An 11,647-nucleotide genomic window follows, 5' to 3' on the forward strand; every position below is an offset into this window, starting at 1 on the left:
GGAGCCAAGTGCTACAAGGTACCAACCATCTACCTACCCGCCACATACCTCAGCTCAGCCACACAGCCATAGCAATGATGAACGCCAACCTTGTGTGCCCGTTACTTTAGAGTGAGCCTACTGCCAGACTAATTCATTTTTTACAAATATCTTACAATAAGATTATACTACTATATGCTGGTGAAAGCCATCTTGGATATGATGTCAGCAGCCCCGGCAAACTCAGAGCTGAAAGTCAAGCAATGTTCTATAGTATTTCCATTCCTTCCTTCCCTGGCAGCTACATTAAAGTTTATGTATGGAGGTGATGGGCTAGGGTGGGTGAGGAGCTGAGTAGCAGGAAAGAGTGACCAGCCACCCCTAGAAGAGGGGAAAGCTTACCGGTCTTAAGAGAGGGAGTCTGATCTAGGGAACTGATTCTAGCTGGCATAGTGAAATATCCCAACAAGTTCAAAATTTAGTAAAATAATAACTTAAAGAAGGGAAAAAACACTACAAGTAATCTTTTTTATTCTGTGCTTTTACAATTTTGTCACAAAGTCACTTTAAGGCTCCAACTACTGCAAACGCTGGCTTCCAACAATACTCTGAGAACGAACACTTTACATAAATATCCTAAATGACCTCACTAAATGTACTTATTATTAAATTTTAACTTTATTACTATGACATGGCAAAAATATTTTGTCTTAACTAGTGGACTTCTTACATGTGCAAGTACTCCTGGAGAAAATATCCTTCCAGTTGTAGACTCCAATGGTGCAGTGCCTCTAGTGGCTATGCATGGCAATTACTTCTGATGAAATTCATTCATGTCTAAGAGTAATCTATTCTAATAGCACAGCTCAATGTTATATATTTTACCAGCAATATTATTTCTTAGTGTAAAGTTGAGGCTTTTCCTTGCAGCAAAGTTCACTCAGCTCTCAGACGCTCCAGGGTTAAGACAAGAGTCTTGTGAGTCAATGTCTCCAACAAGATGTTGTCATTTAAAGAGCGTACTCATTACTTTTCATTGATGTATGGGATGTTACACAAAAATTAAAGAGTTTCATGACTCAGTGACCCAAGTGCTAACCATAACTAGCTGTGTGTGTTTGATATTTACTGATAATTGTCTGAACAGGGCAAGTGATGACAGCTACAGAACTTCTGTACAGAGAGCCTCCTCTATGAGAAATGACTAAAGGTGCCCTTACATGCAGGGAATTCTGGAGTCAGGTCAGTGTGGAAACTGCAGATAAAGATTTAGACAAAATGTTCTAACAAAGATATCCAAACTGACATGAAAACCAAAAAGCAACATGTACCAGAACACTACTTGTTTTATTTGGCTTTAGGATCTCCGGGAACCTCTAAACTGCAGAAGCCCTGTATGCAAATACCGAATTTACAACTTGGAATTATGGGCATGGATGGGCTATAAGCAGTGCAGTAATGTGGAGGCATCCTTATTCCAGGGATTGGGCCTATAGGACCCAGGAGTGGGGGGTACAGAGGCAGGAAGGTTCATTCATTAATCCCTCCAGGAGCCCAAAGGATTCCTTTGACTTCGGAGCCAGCAGTAGAGTGTGCAGGAATTATATTTAGCATGCTTATTTCTGCTCATAGCCTGGCATCACCATGTTTTAAGTCCTCCTGATGTGTCTTTCTCTGACCTGATCCCAGTAACAAACACCCAGTGCAGACCCCCTGTAAATACTTCAGTACAGACCCCAAGTATAAATTCCCTGGCATATGGCAGTACATATCTCCAGGCAGAAATGCCAAACCCTCACTGACAGGTCTTAGTGCAAACCCCCTGCAATGATGGTGTGGCTTTTTATTAGAACAATGAATAAGAGAGGGGGAGCTTTGGGTAGGTATTTCTGGTAAAAGAGAAAAAAAACAGCAATTGGGGAATATTTTTCCAGGTGCTATTATCTACTAGATTGTAAGCTTTTCGGGGCAGGGTCCTCTCCTCCTGTGTCACTGTCTGTATTTGTTTGTCGTTTGCAACCCCTATTTAATGTTCAGTGCTGCGTATTATGTTGGCGCTATATAAATCCTGTTTAATAATAATAATCACCTAATCCCCAGGTTTGTAGATGCTATATACAACCTTAAAGGAATAAAGAATGATCTGACCAGTACAGGAAAGGGATAGATATACTGTTGTACAACAATATTGGACGATTGTCTATGGGGTAACTCCTACAGGTACCTGTATTACATGGCTCGATCAACAACCTTATTCATATTTCAGGGCAGGCAAAAATCAAGGACATCAGGGGATCCTGATCAGTTTTTTGGGACTGTTCCAAAGAATGTAATTAGTTGCAAAGCATTGCTAAAAATGGCTTACATGTTCATTTTGGGTGGGTCAATCTGACATTTTCTATTTAAATCAATTCAAAGCAGTCTTTTGAAAGCATAAGTAACAGGCTTCTATATATGACACTGCACTTCATGGGATTTCTAGAAAAATTAGGTTGATGGACATTTAATATTCCCTTTATTACTACAGCTCAGCACACATTTTCCTGGGAACACAGATTGTGCCTGGATACAACTAATCTCAGCTGGAACAGTTCTATTTCAGTTGTCAGGCACTGACCCACCAAGTCATAAAACTACACTGGCACAGAATACAGCTGATGCTGGGAATTGAGGATTCTTACTTGTGGCAATCCAATCACAGCGACTTCCATTCTTCTTGGAAATCTCTTTTTCTATAATACTTTGTGGCTGATACCTGAGCAGTCCAAGGGCCAGAAGCAGATGAGTGAATAGAAGCTCCTTAAAATGATTATCCACTGACAATGCCCTATTGTGTTAACACTTTCACTTCCCTGCTGCTCGGTTCAAATTTGGAGCTTTATATTAAAGGGAAATACAATGGTTCAGAGTTTATTTTAATTGAGTTGTTTTTTTTATTTGTCTTCTTCTTTGCTTTCTTCTTAGAATGGTATGGCTGCCATGCTATTGTCCATGACTGGCCTTGAGCAAATATTCAGATACAGACTGCTGATTTCTCTGACTTTTAGTATTGAATCCAGCAAGTAACTCTGCCAGCCAGGAAATATCATTTCTAGAAGGAGGTGAGCAATGACAGCCACTATATGTTTCTCATGACATGTTAACTGTAAGAGGACATAATTAAGACAATGAATATTATCTCCAAGATTTAGCACAAAGTGGTCCTCTGCATCTGCCAAGGAGGACTCCTTATCTCAGCTGTGGAATGCCTGGATACAATGTAGCATTGGAAATACATTTATCATTGCTTGAACTGTAAATATATTGGGAGAAGCTATATTTGAGTACTAGGCACTGGCGTATCATTAATAGAAGTCAGCTCTGGAATAAGGACTGTTTGTGTGTTTTGGTCTAAGGCTACATACAGACGTGCAATAATTGTCGTTAGAAACAAACAGTCCATGACAGATTGTTCGGTAATTGCAAAAAAAAAGTGCACAACGGCGCCGATGATTGAGGAATCTCGCTGGGAAAGAACGACTGTCCCAGGGATCTGTTTGGGCGATGATCGTTCATAATCTATTGTGTGTATGTCGTTCAGTGATCGTGGATTGTTCTGTGATACACTTTCTCCTGTACATGTCACTTCCTCCATTGTTCAAATGATCGTATCTAGTGTGTGTAGATTATTGGTGGATTATTTTTGAACAATCGTATCGTTACAGCACGTACAGAATTGTGCACTATACGATCGTTCAAAATAATCGTGCATAATCATTGATCATTTGTTTTCAAACAATAATTATTGCAGGTGTGTATTAGCCTAATTCATGAACATTTTAGAAATTATTTCCTACCTGACTATCAGCATTACTAAGTTCCATTCATTGTGTAAATTACAAGGGCCCATATACAGTAAAATGATGATGGGGCCCCTGATTATCTCCTTCCATGCTGTTTTTCACTCCAATGGCCAATGGATTTTATGGTGCTTCTAGTGATAGCCAATATACAATAGTGCCATTTTGTACTGATTATTATTAACCATTTTGTACATTTGTGGTCATCGGTGTTGATAAAAGAAACCTTTACCGAGGAAGGTTGGTGATTGCCATTGCTGATCTCTTCCTCTGAAAATGGTCCAATGTGTTTCAAACTGACTGAGAACAATTATGTGTGATTGGGAGGCCTGACTACATTTCCAATCTGTGACTTTGTTCCAAGTCAGTGTTTTAAAAAGTTTTAAAGCCTGAAAAACCAAGGAAAACAGAATTTTCAGAACGAGGTCCGGGATTATCAGCCTCCATATTTATTTCAATACATATTTCTTGTAGCAGAGCTGAGCCAACATTCAGCCGTGAGCGCTCCCGAACAACCGCCAACCAATGGCAGCGCTCTGTTTAGACTAATGTTGTCCAAGACATAAAGGAATGCCCACCAAGTGCCGACAATAACCAAAATTTCACTGTTGGATGGACTGACTCTTGGATAAAAAAAAATTGCAAAACGGAATGAAGCCGATTCTTGTTTTTAGTGGCTATATTATAGCAAGAAAAAATGTTAGATATTGTAAACTACGATTTTGCCTTCATTGCTTTATCATAATTTTGCAAAGTCCTGGCACTTTTGGGAACAGGCAGATGTCTGACCGCAATGATAAATTCAGAAAAGAACACAGGATTAAGGTGCTCTCACCCAGCACCTGCACCATCTCGTCAATGACGTCCTGAGAAGATAATGTCATGGCTTTGCTTGTAGTTAATCATCATCTGTGTAACCACAGAAAAAGAATGACTATACGCATTGTCTTGTGCTGAGATTCTGAAGTTCTCTCTCAGGAAGAATTCCATGATAGATAGCTTATTCCTTATATGGGCAGCCATTATTTAGTTTGGTAACTTATTCCGTCTAGTCTATCCCGTATCTATCCAATCAGTGAATGTAGTATTTTATTTTTATATCTAATCAATTCGTTTTCTATTTATCTGTTTGTTTCAGCACATGCCAACCAAACGTGACTCTATAATACTAAAACAGTCTGCAAGAAGCCCAAAACTTTACAGAGGATCTGTCTGTACCTCTTGAAATTGTTGGTTTCAAATTGCATGCAGAAAAATATTCCCTCAATTTAACTTGCATGGAAGGTTTTCCAGGAAAGAAATAAAAACCTTCGCTGTCCAAAAAGGGCATTAAAGCAAGATCATGATTTTTCACTAAATATAGGGAAAGACGTGACCTTCTGAAATACCATGGTGTGGATAAAACTAATGTTTGGTCACAGTAATAGTAGGCATAATTGGCACAAACAACAAAATACAACTTTTAGGAGAACCTCAGGCCAACTGTGAAGTATGGTGATGGTGAAGAAGTATTGCGCCAAGGCATGGCCAGCTTGTAGTCGCATCATATCAAAGTGTACATGAGAATGTGAAGGCATCTGATCAAATGTGAAGTTAAGGCATAAATAAATCTAATAACATATTTATAATTTGAAGCATATTTCTAAGCCCACCAAGGAATGACCCAAAAAAGAAGAAATGAAAGGTTATGGACTGGCCTAGTTCTGCCCCGAATTTAGTTGAAATGTTGTAGATGGATTTGAAGCTGGCAGTTCATGCAAGGAAACCCACAATCTCATTGCAACTGGAGTAGTGATCTGTTGATTAGTGACTGGTGGCCAGTTAGGCTACAAAAAGTCATTTCTTTTCAAATGATCAATAGAAGCCTTTAGGGCCAAGGGTGCTCTTACATACACTACACTATCATATATTTTAACTATTATTTTATATTATTATTTTCTTTGCAAACCTATATATTTTAATTATTATTTTATAATATTTTTTCTTTGCAAACCTCTCCCTTTAATCTGTAGATGTAATGAACGGCTGTCCAAATAGTTTCAAAAAATCCTCAATGCCCATTGGGTGTATTTCTCTCTTCACATGGCTGTACACAACTTCATTTAAACCATATGATATGGTTTGTTAATGACTATGAAACAATAATATTTGGTGTTTTTCTACATCTGCTTGGGGGTTCAGCTTCAATGGTAGAAAAAAAAATTGCACAACAAAAGATTTGATTCTTCATGTTTTGTGATAATTATTCCTATGATTCATTTCCTGAGCTATCACACTGAGTACACTGCATACAATCATCAGATAACAAGACAAAGCCAACATATGATGATTTTATGGACCCCGCCATTGTCAGACATGCTGAAATAAATGTACAATGGCACGGGTCTATCTGGAGAGGAGATTAGAGGTGATTGGTAAACAGTGGGGGCATCATGTGGTCAATCACTGTAACCTGGTTTAGATAATATGACAATAAGTTAGACCAGGTGACTTTTCTAAGCCCACAGGCATCGTAGACAATGAGTTGGATAGATGAAAAGTTTGGGTTTTGTGGTCAACCAGTGAATAACCTATAAGCAAAAGTATTTGAGGGCTATATAGGGTGTTCTATTTATTTGTCTCTGATACACAGTGGGGACTAGAATTCCAGTGAACTTCTTTCTCGGAAGTATGAGTTTTATGTGATGTTCCTGTCTGTTTCGGCACTGTAATTAGAATATTTTGTCCATTGGTGTGAGGACAGAGCTTTGGATAGTACAGCTCCCAGTTCCATTGTCAGACACTTCTCAGAGGCTTCTGGTTGCACTGTAAGTAAATTCCCCAACTTTACTTCTTATTCTATTCAATGTTCCTTTAACTTCCTATACTGAGATATCTCTATCACTGGTGGATTGTTCTGCAGAATTGTATCACAAGCTTTTAGATACAGTTTAATGCTCCCTTGTTAGTATTATCTACATTATACTATATTCTAATCAGCATACATTACAACCAGGCTTTCAGATATCATTACAGCTGTTCAATGAATGGAAGCCTAGAAATTAGGCTTATTACACAAAGCTTTAACAAAAGGAGATTGGTCTTTCTTTTAGCCATTTGCTTATATTTCCCAATCCCATTGGATTAAGTTGATAATTAAAATAAAGATCCCTGATCTGCTATATAATGTTTTAAAAGTCTGTGTCACCTAATAGTATTTACCTAGGACTGGCTTTCACCTGATACAGCAAAAACTTATATATGGTATATATTATTTAAAAATACCATTTTTATTGGTTTTGTGTGCCAGAAATACCACAAAGTACCTAATACATTTTCAGATATCAAACCAACTGAAGAACAGGATCATGCTAGAATTTACACTGGATGTTGTATGTGTTTGTAGGAGTTATCTAATTGATAATATGATATTTATGGAAAACTGGCTACATCAATGAAATTAATAGTATTTGGATAGAGAAAGAATTAGTTTTAATCGAATTGCAAGAAAATTTGTGCTTCTGATGTTTTGCCTAATACTAGGGAAATGAGATTTTTGAAATAGCAAACTATAATGTCTGTAGGTCGCCATTAGAAATCATTTGAGGCTTGTCATAGGGAAAACATAATGTGATGACATTTAATAAGCCAAAGACCATAGTCAGCACAGATACCACACTGTAGAATGAAGTGCCATCTAATTTATATGGCAGATTTGGATTTAAACCCATAGAACATACAAGCAGTATAATATATACATTTATATGGTTGTAATCTATAAATTGCAGAATACATAATAAGTGATATTGGGATTTAAAACTGACAACTCTTTACAGACATTTTTATAACCATCTCTGCTTCTACACTTGTTTGTGCTTTTATTTATTGTTATGAAATGTTACATATACAAAATAAAATAATGCTGTTACCCAGCTGATTCAACTTTTATCCTCTAAAACAAAGAATCAAGTTAAAACTTTTTTTTAGGAGCTCATGGAGTGTTACTTTTAGAATGTTTAAAATGACTTACACATTATTGTTGTTAAATTCTCTCCATGTGGCCAGTTGTGACAGGCACCTCGGCTATTGCCACCCTTGGAAGTGTCCACATTTGGGATGTCAGGCAATTGAGTGCTGTATTTCAGGTGATTGTGCCTGTTGCTGCCTCATTGACAGATCCGTGCTATTTTCCACTAATTCCAGTGATTTCAGCAATGACCCTTAACACCAAACAGCTCACAGCTTCCTAAGGGGGCCAATTCAAATACCTCAGCAATAAAATGTGTGTGCTGGCCTCCCCTACTCTGGTTTATTTTCCTATTCAGGAACACACCTGCAGGCTATTCCTGCACACAATAAATACTTCTTGTTTGTAGAATTACACATCAGCTACACAAGATAAAGATATTGGGGATTAATAACCAGAGCCAGTGAGCTGTCTTAAGAAAAAGGGAGACACATGAGTTTGGCTTCCGATGGAGGAGATCTAAAAGAAAGCACCAACAGCATCATTTGATTTAAAGCATTTTAAATCAAATATTATTATTATTAAAGAGGATTTATATATCGCCAACATATTACACAGCGCTGTACATTAAATAGGAAATACATTTACTTTCAATGAGTTCATAACTCTCCCAATCCCTCACTACTTTTCCTCTCCCTTTTCTCACCTTCTCTCCATTTGCTGTTCCTCTCTTTATCTTTCCATGATTTTGTCCTTTCTTTCTTTCTTTCTTTCCTTTCTTTAATCCTTCCTTCCTTCCTTCCTTTCTTTCTTTCTTTCTTTAATCCTTCCTTCCTTTCTTTCTTTCTTTCTTTCTTTCTTTCTTTCTTTCTTTCATCCTTCCTTTCTTTCTGTTCCTCTCTTTATCTTTCCATGATTTTGTCCTTTCTTTCTTTCTTTCTTTCTTTTTTTCTTTCATCCTTCCTTCCTTCCTCCTTTCTTTCTTTCTTTCTTTCCTTCTTTCTTTCATCCTTTCTTTCTTCTGTTCTTCCTTCCTTCCTTCCTTCCTTCCTTTCTTTCTTTCTTTCTTTCTTTCTTTCTTTCTTTCCTTTTCCTTTCCTGAATGGATCTGGTCCAGGATTGAAAACATTTGCTAACAAATAGCTTTAGCCTTTAGGAAATCCATTCCCATTCATAAATCAACCCCTATGGCTCTGATTTATTAAATCTCTCCAAGGCTGGATAGGATACACTTTCATCAGTGAGGCATGGTGATCCAGCAAACCTGGAATGGATCTGGTCCAAGATTCAAAACATTTTCCAACAAAGAACAAAGGACTTTTAAGAAATCAGTTCCAAGTTTGCTGGATCACCCAGCTTCACTGTCAAAAGTGTATCCTCTCCAGCCTTGGAGAGCTTTAATAAATCAGGCTAAATGTATCTAACTTAAATTCTGTCTCTCTTTTTCAATGCTTGATGTATCACCAAATGGAATCAGACAATAAATTCAGGTCTGAAACTAAATAATTGCTGTAAAAAAAACAATTAGAGACAGTATAGAGCCAATGCTTAAAGTGTCTCCAATAGGATTTGCTGTTGCTACACAGCCAATGTAAAATAGTTTAAGGAGAATCAGATCTTTAATTTTCTTTTTTTAATTTCTGACCATACAAAACATTTTATAATTTCCCTGCTTACTGCACAATCTGGAAGTAGGGTGATAATTTATTGGATGTCCCATTTATGGTGCAGTATCTGTAAGGCATTCATTGCATGGATCAAACCATACAGAGCTTTATGAGGGGTGATAAGCACTGCTTTGAACTCTAGAACGTGATTATTATCAGACACAGAGTTTCTTAATCCATTGGATGGTGCTATCACCTGCACTTAGGTTCTGCAGGCAGAAGTTGGGGAGAGATAAGTTTGAATACTTGTTCAAGGTCAGCAACTTTTAAGTATAAAAGCCAGAGACAGTTATGCACAGAGGTCCACTTTTTATTAGACCTTGCACTCTACAACTAAGTGCTAGGTATTAGACCAGATCCTTGCCTATCTCAGGGCCATATAGCAATGCTGAGTGATGTAACTTTCACTATCCCAGATCTGGGTACATTTGCTTTTTTAATAAAATATAAAAGGGTTGCTATATAAAATGTAAAGTTTGTAGAGTTCATTATGCATATTAAAGCTGAACTCCAGATATATTAAAATCTACAAAATCCCTGCTAGGGGAAGAGCTGTAGGAGAGAACTAAGATTTGCATATCAATTGACTGGTCTGGCAACAAGGTCGCCTTAAGCAAATAACACCTACATTGAATAGAACCTATACATGTCTATATGGAAGGTGCAGGGACATTATAATAAAGATCATTAAGGGCAGGAAACGACCTGAGCTGATTCTGAGTGTTCTGGGGGCTGTCCTGGAAATATTTGCATTCTTGACTCAAGATACCAACGTGCCCCCTGTTCTAGAACCATAATATATAATATTATAATATATAATCTGGTATAGGTTTTACCAGCCAGCTGTTGTGGCATTGCTGGGACTTCAAGCAAAAACATAAGAATAAAATCCCTATTTAATGTACAGCGCTGCGTAATATGTTGGCGCTATATAAATTCTGTTTATTATTATTAATAATAATAATAATAAAATCTCTTCTTTTTCCCTACGCCTGTGCTGGAAGAGGGCATGGTTAACCTAACAAGGTAGAAAATAAAACAACCAAAAGCAAACAGCGTGTGTGTGCTGCTATCAGTGCCCCATTCTATCTGCAGGTCCCATTATGGCTCCAGAGCTGCTCTGTTCTGGCCGTGGAAGGTGTTTTGTTTGCCTTGGAAGCCTGAATGGCATATAGCGATAGGGGAGAATGTTTCCTCAGCAGTGTTTGACTTTCTCACTGTACTTTGATAATGCCACTTTCAAAGCAATGAAGGTGTAGTGTCTGGGACATGTTACGAGGGCTGGGCACTACCTGCTGCAAGCAAATAGTCTGGAATGTCAGGATAAGTCAGGGTTTCTGCATGGCCTGCAGAGATCTGTGACACGAGGACGGAGTACGTGCCATTTCTATTGGAAAAAAGTCAATGTCATCCTAGAAAGCAGCCAATGTGAGATACTTCACTTCTATTATTTACCAACATACCATTTACCAAACAAGGTTCTTATCTTTTAGGAACATATATATATATATTATATATATAAACATATAAACATTCTCGTTTAACAGTATGGGAGATAAGAAAGTGTCAGTGTTTCCAGCAGCAAACAACCTCCAGGTTTCATTACACACTATAAAAGAGAAGTAGTTGGAATCAGGACACCTGGTTTGGCCACATTCTCTTTACCTCTCACCTAATATAAATCAGATCACTAATGTTCCCATTATCTCTTCTGCATTGAGGTGTGATATCCAGTATGGAAGGTAACATGACTGTACACTTCTCTGGAGTGAGATGGGACAATTAACAGGAAATGCAATAAAAAGAGCCCACTGCAGGCTTCCTGGACAATGCTATAGAGGTGCTAATGCAAGCTTACATTTCTCTCTACTTAGGTTTACTGGCCTGAATGCTGTGTTCATAATATTCTATCTCCTATATAGTAAGACAGGTTGAAAAAAGACATAAGTCCATCAAGTTCAACCCCTAGGGAAATAAACATATCCCAGATATAAAACCCTATAAGACATAGTTGGTCCAGAGGAAGGCAAAAGTACTCTGGTACAATTTGCTCAAACAGGGGAAAAAATTCCTTCCTGATTCCATGAGGCAATCGGATGTTCCCTGGATCAATAGTCTCTGGTGTCATTCCATTTAAACCTTAATCCCCAGTTATATTCTGTGCTTCTAGAAATCATTCAGCTTTTTCTTAAAGCAATCTATAGTAGTTGCTGAAA

The sequence above is a fragment of the Pyxicephalus adspersus genome, chromosome 8, assembly GCF_032062135.1.
Source record: "Pyxicephalus adspersus chromosome 8, UCB_Pads_2.0, whole genome shotgun sequence".
Taxonomy (NCBI): domain Eukaryota; kingdom Metazoa; phylum Chordata; class Amphibia; order Anura; family Pyxicephalidae; genus Pyxicephalus; species Pyxicephalus adspersus.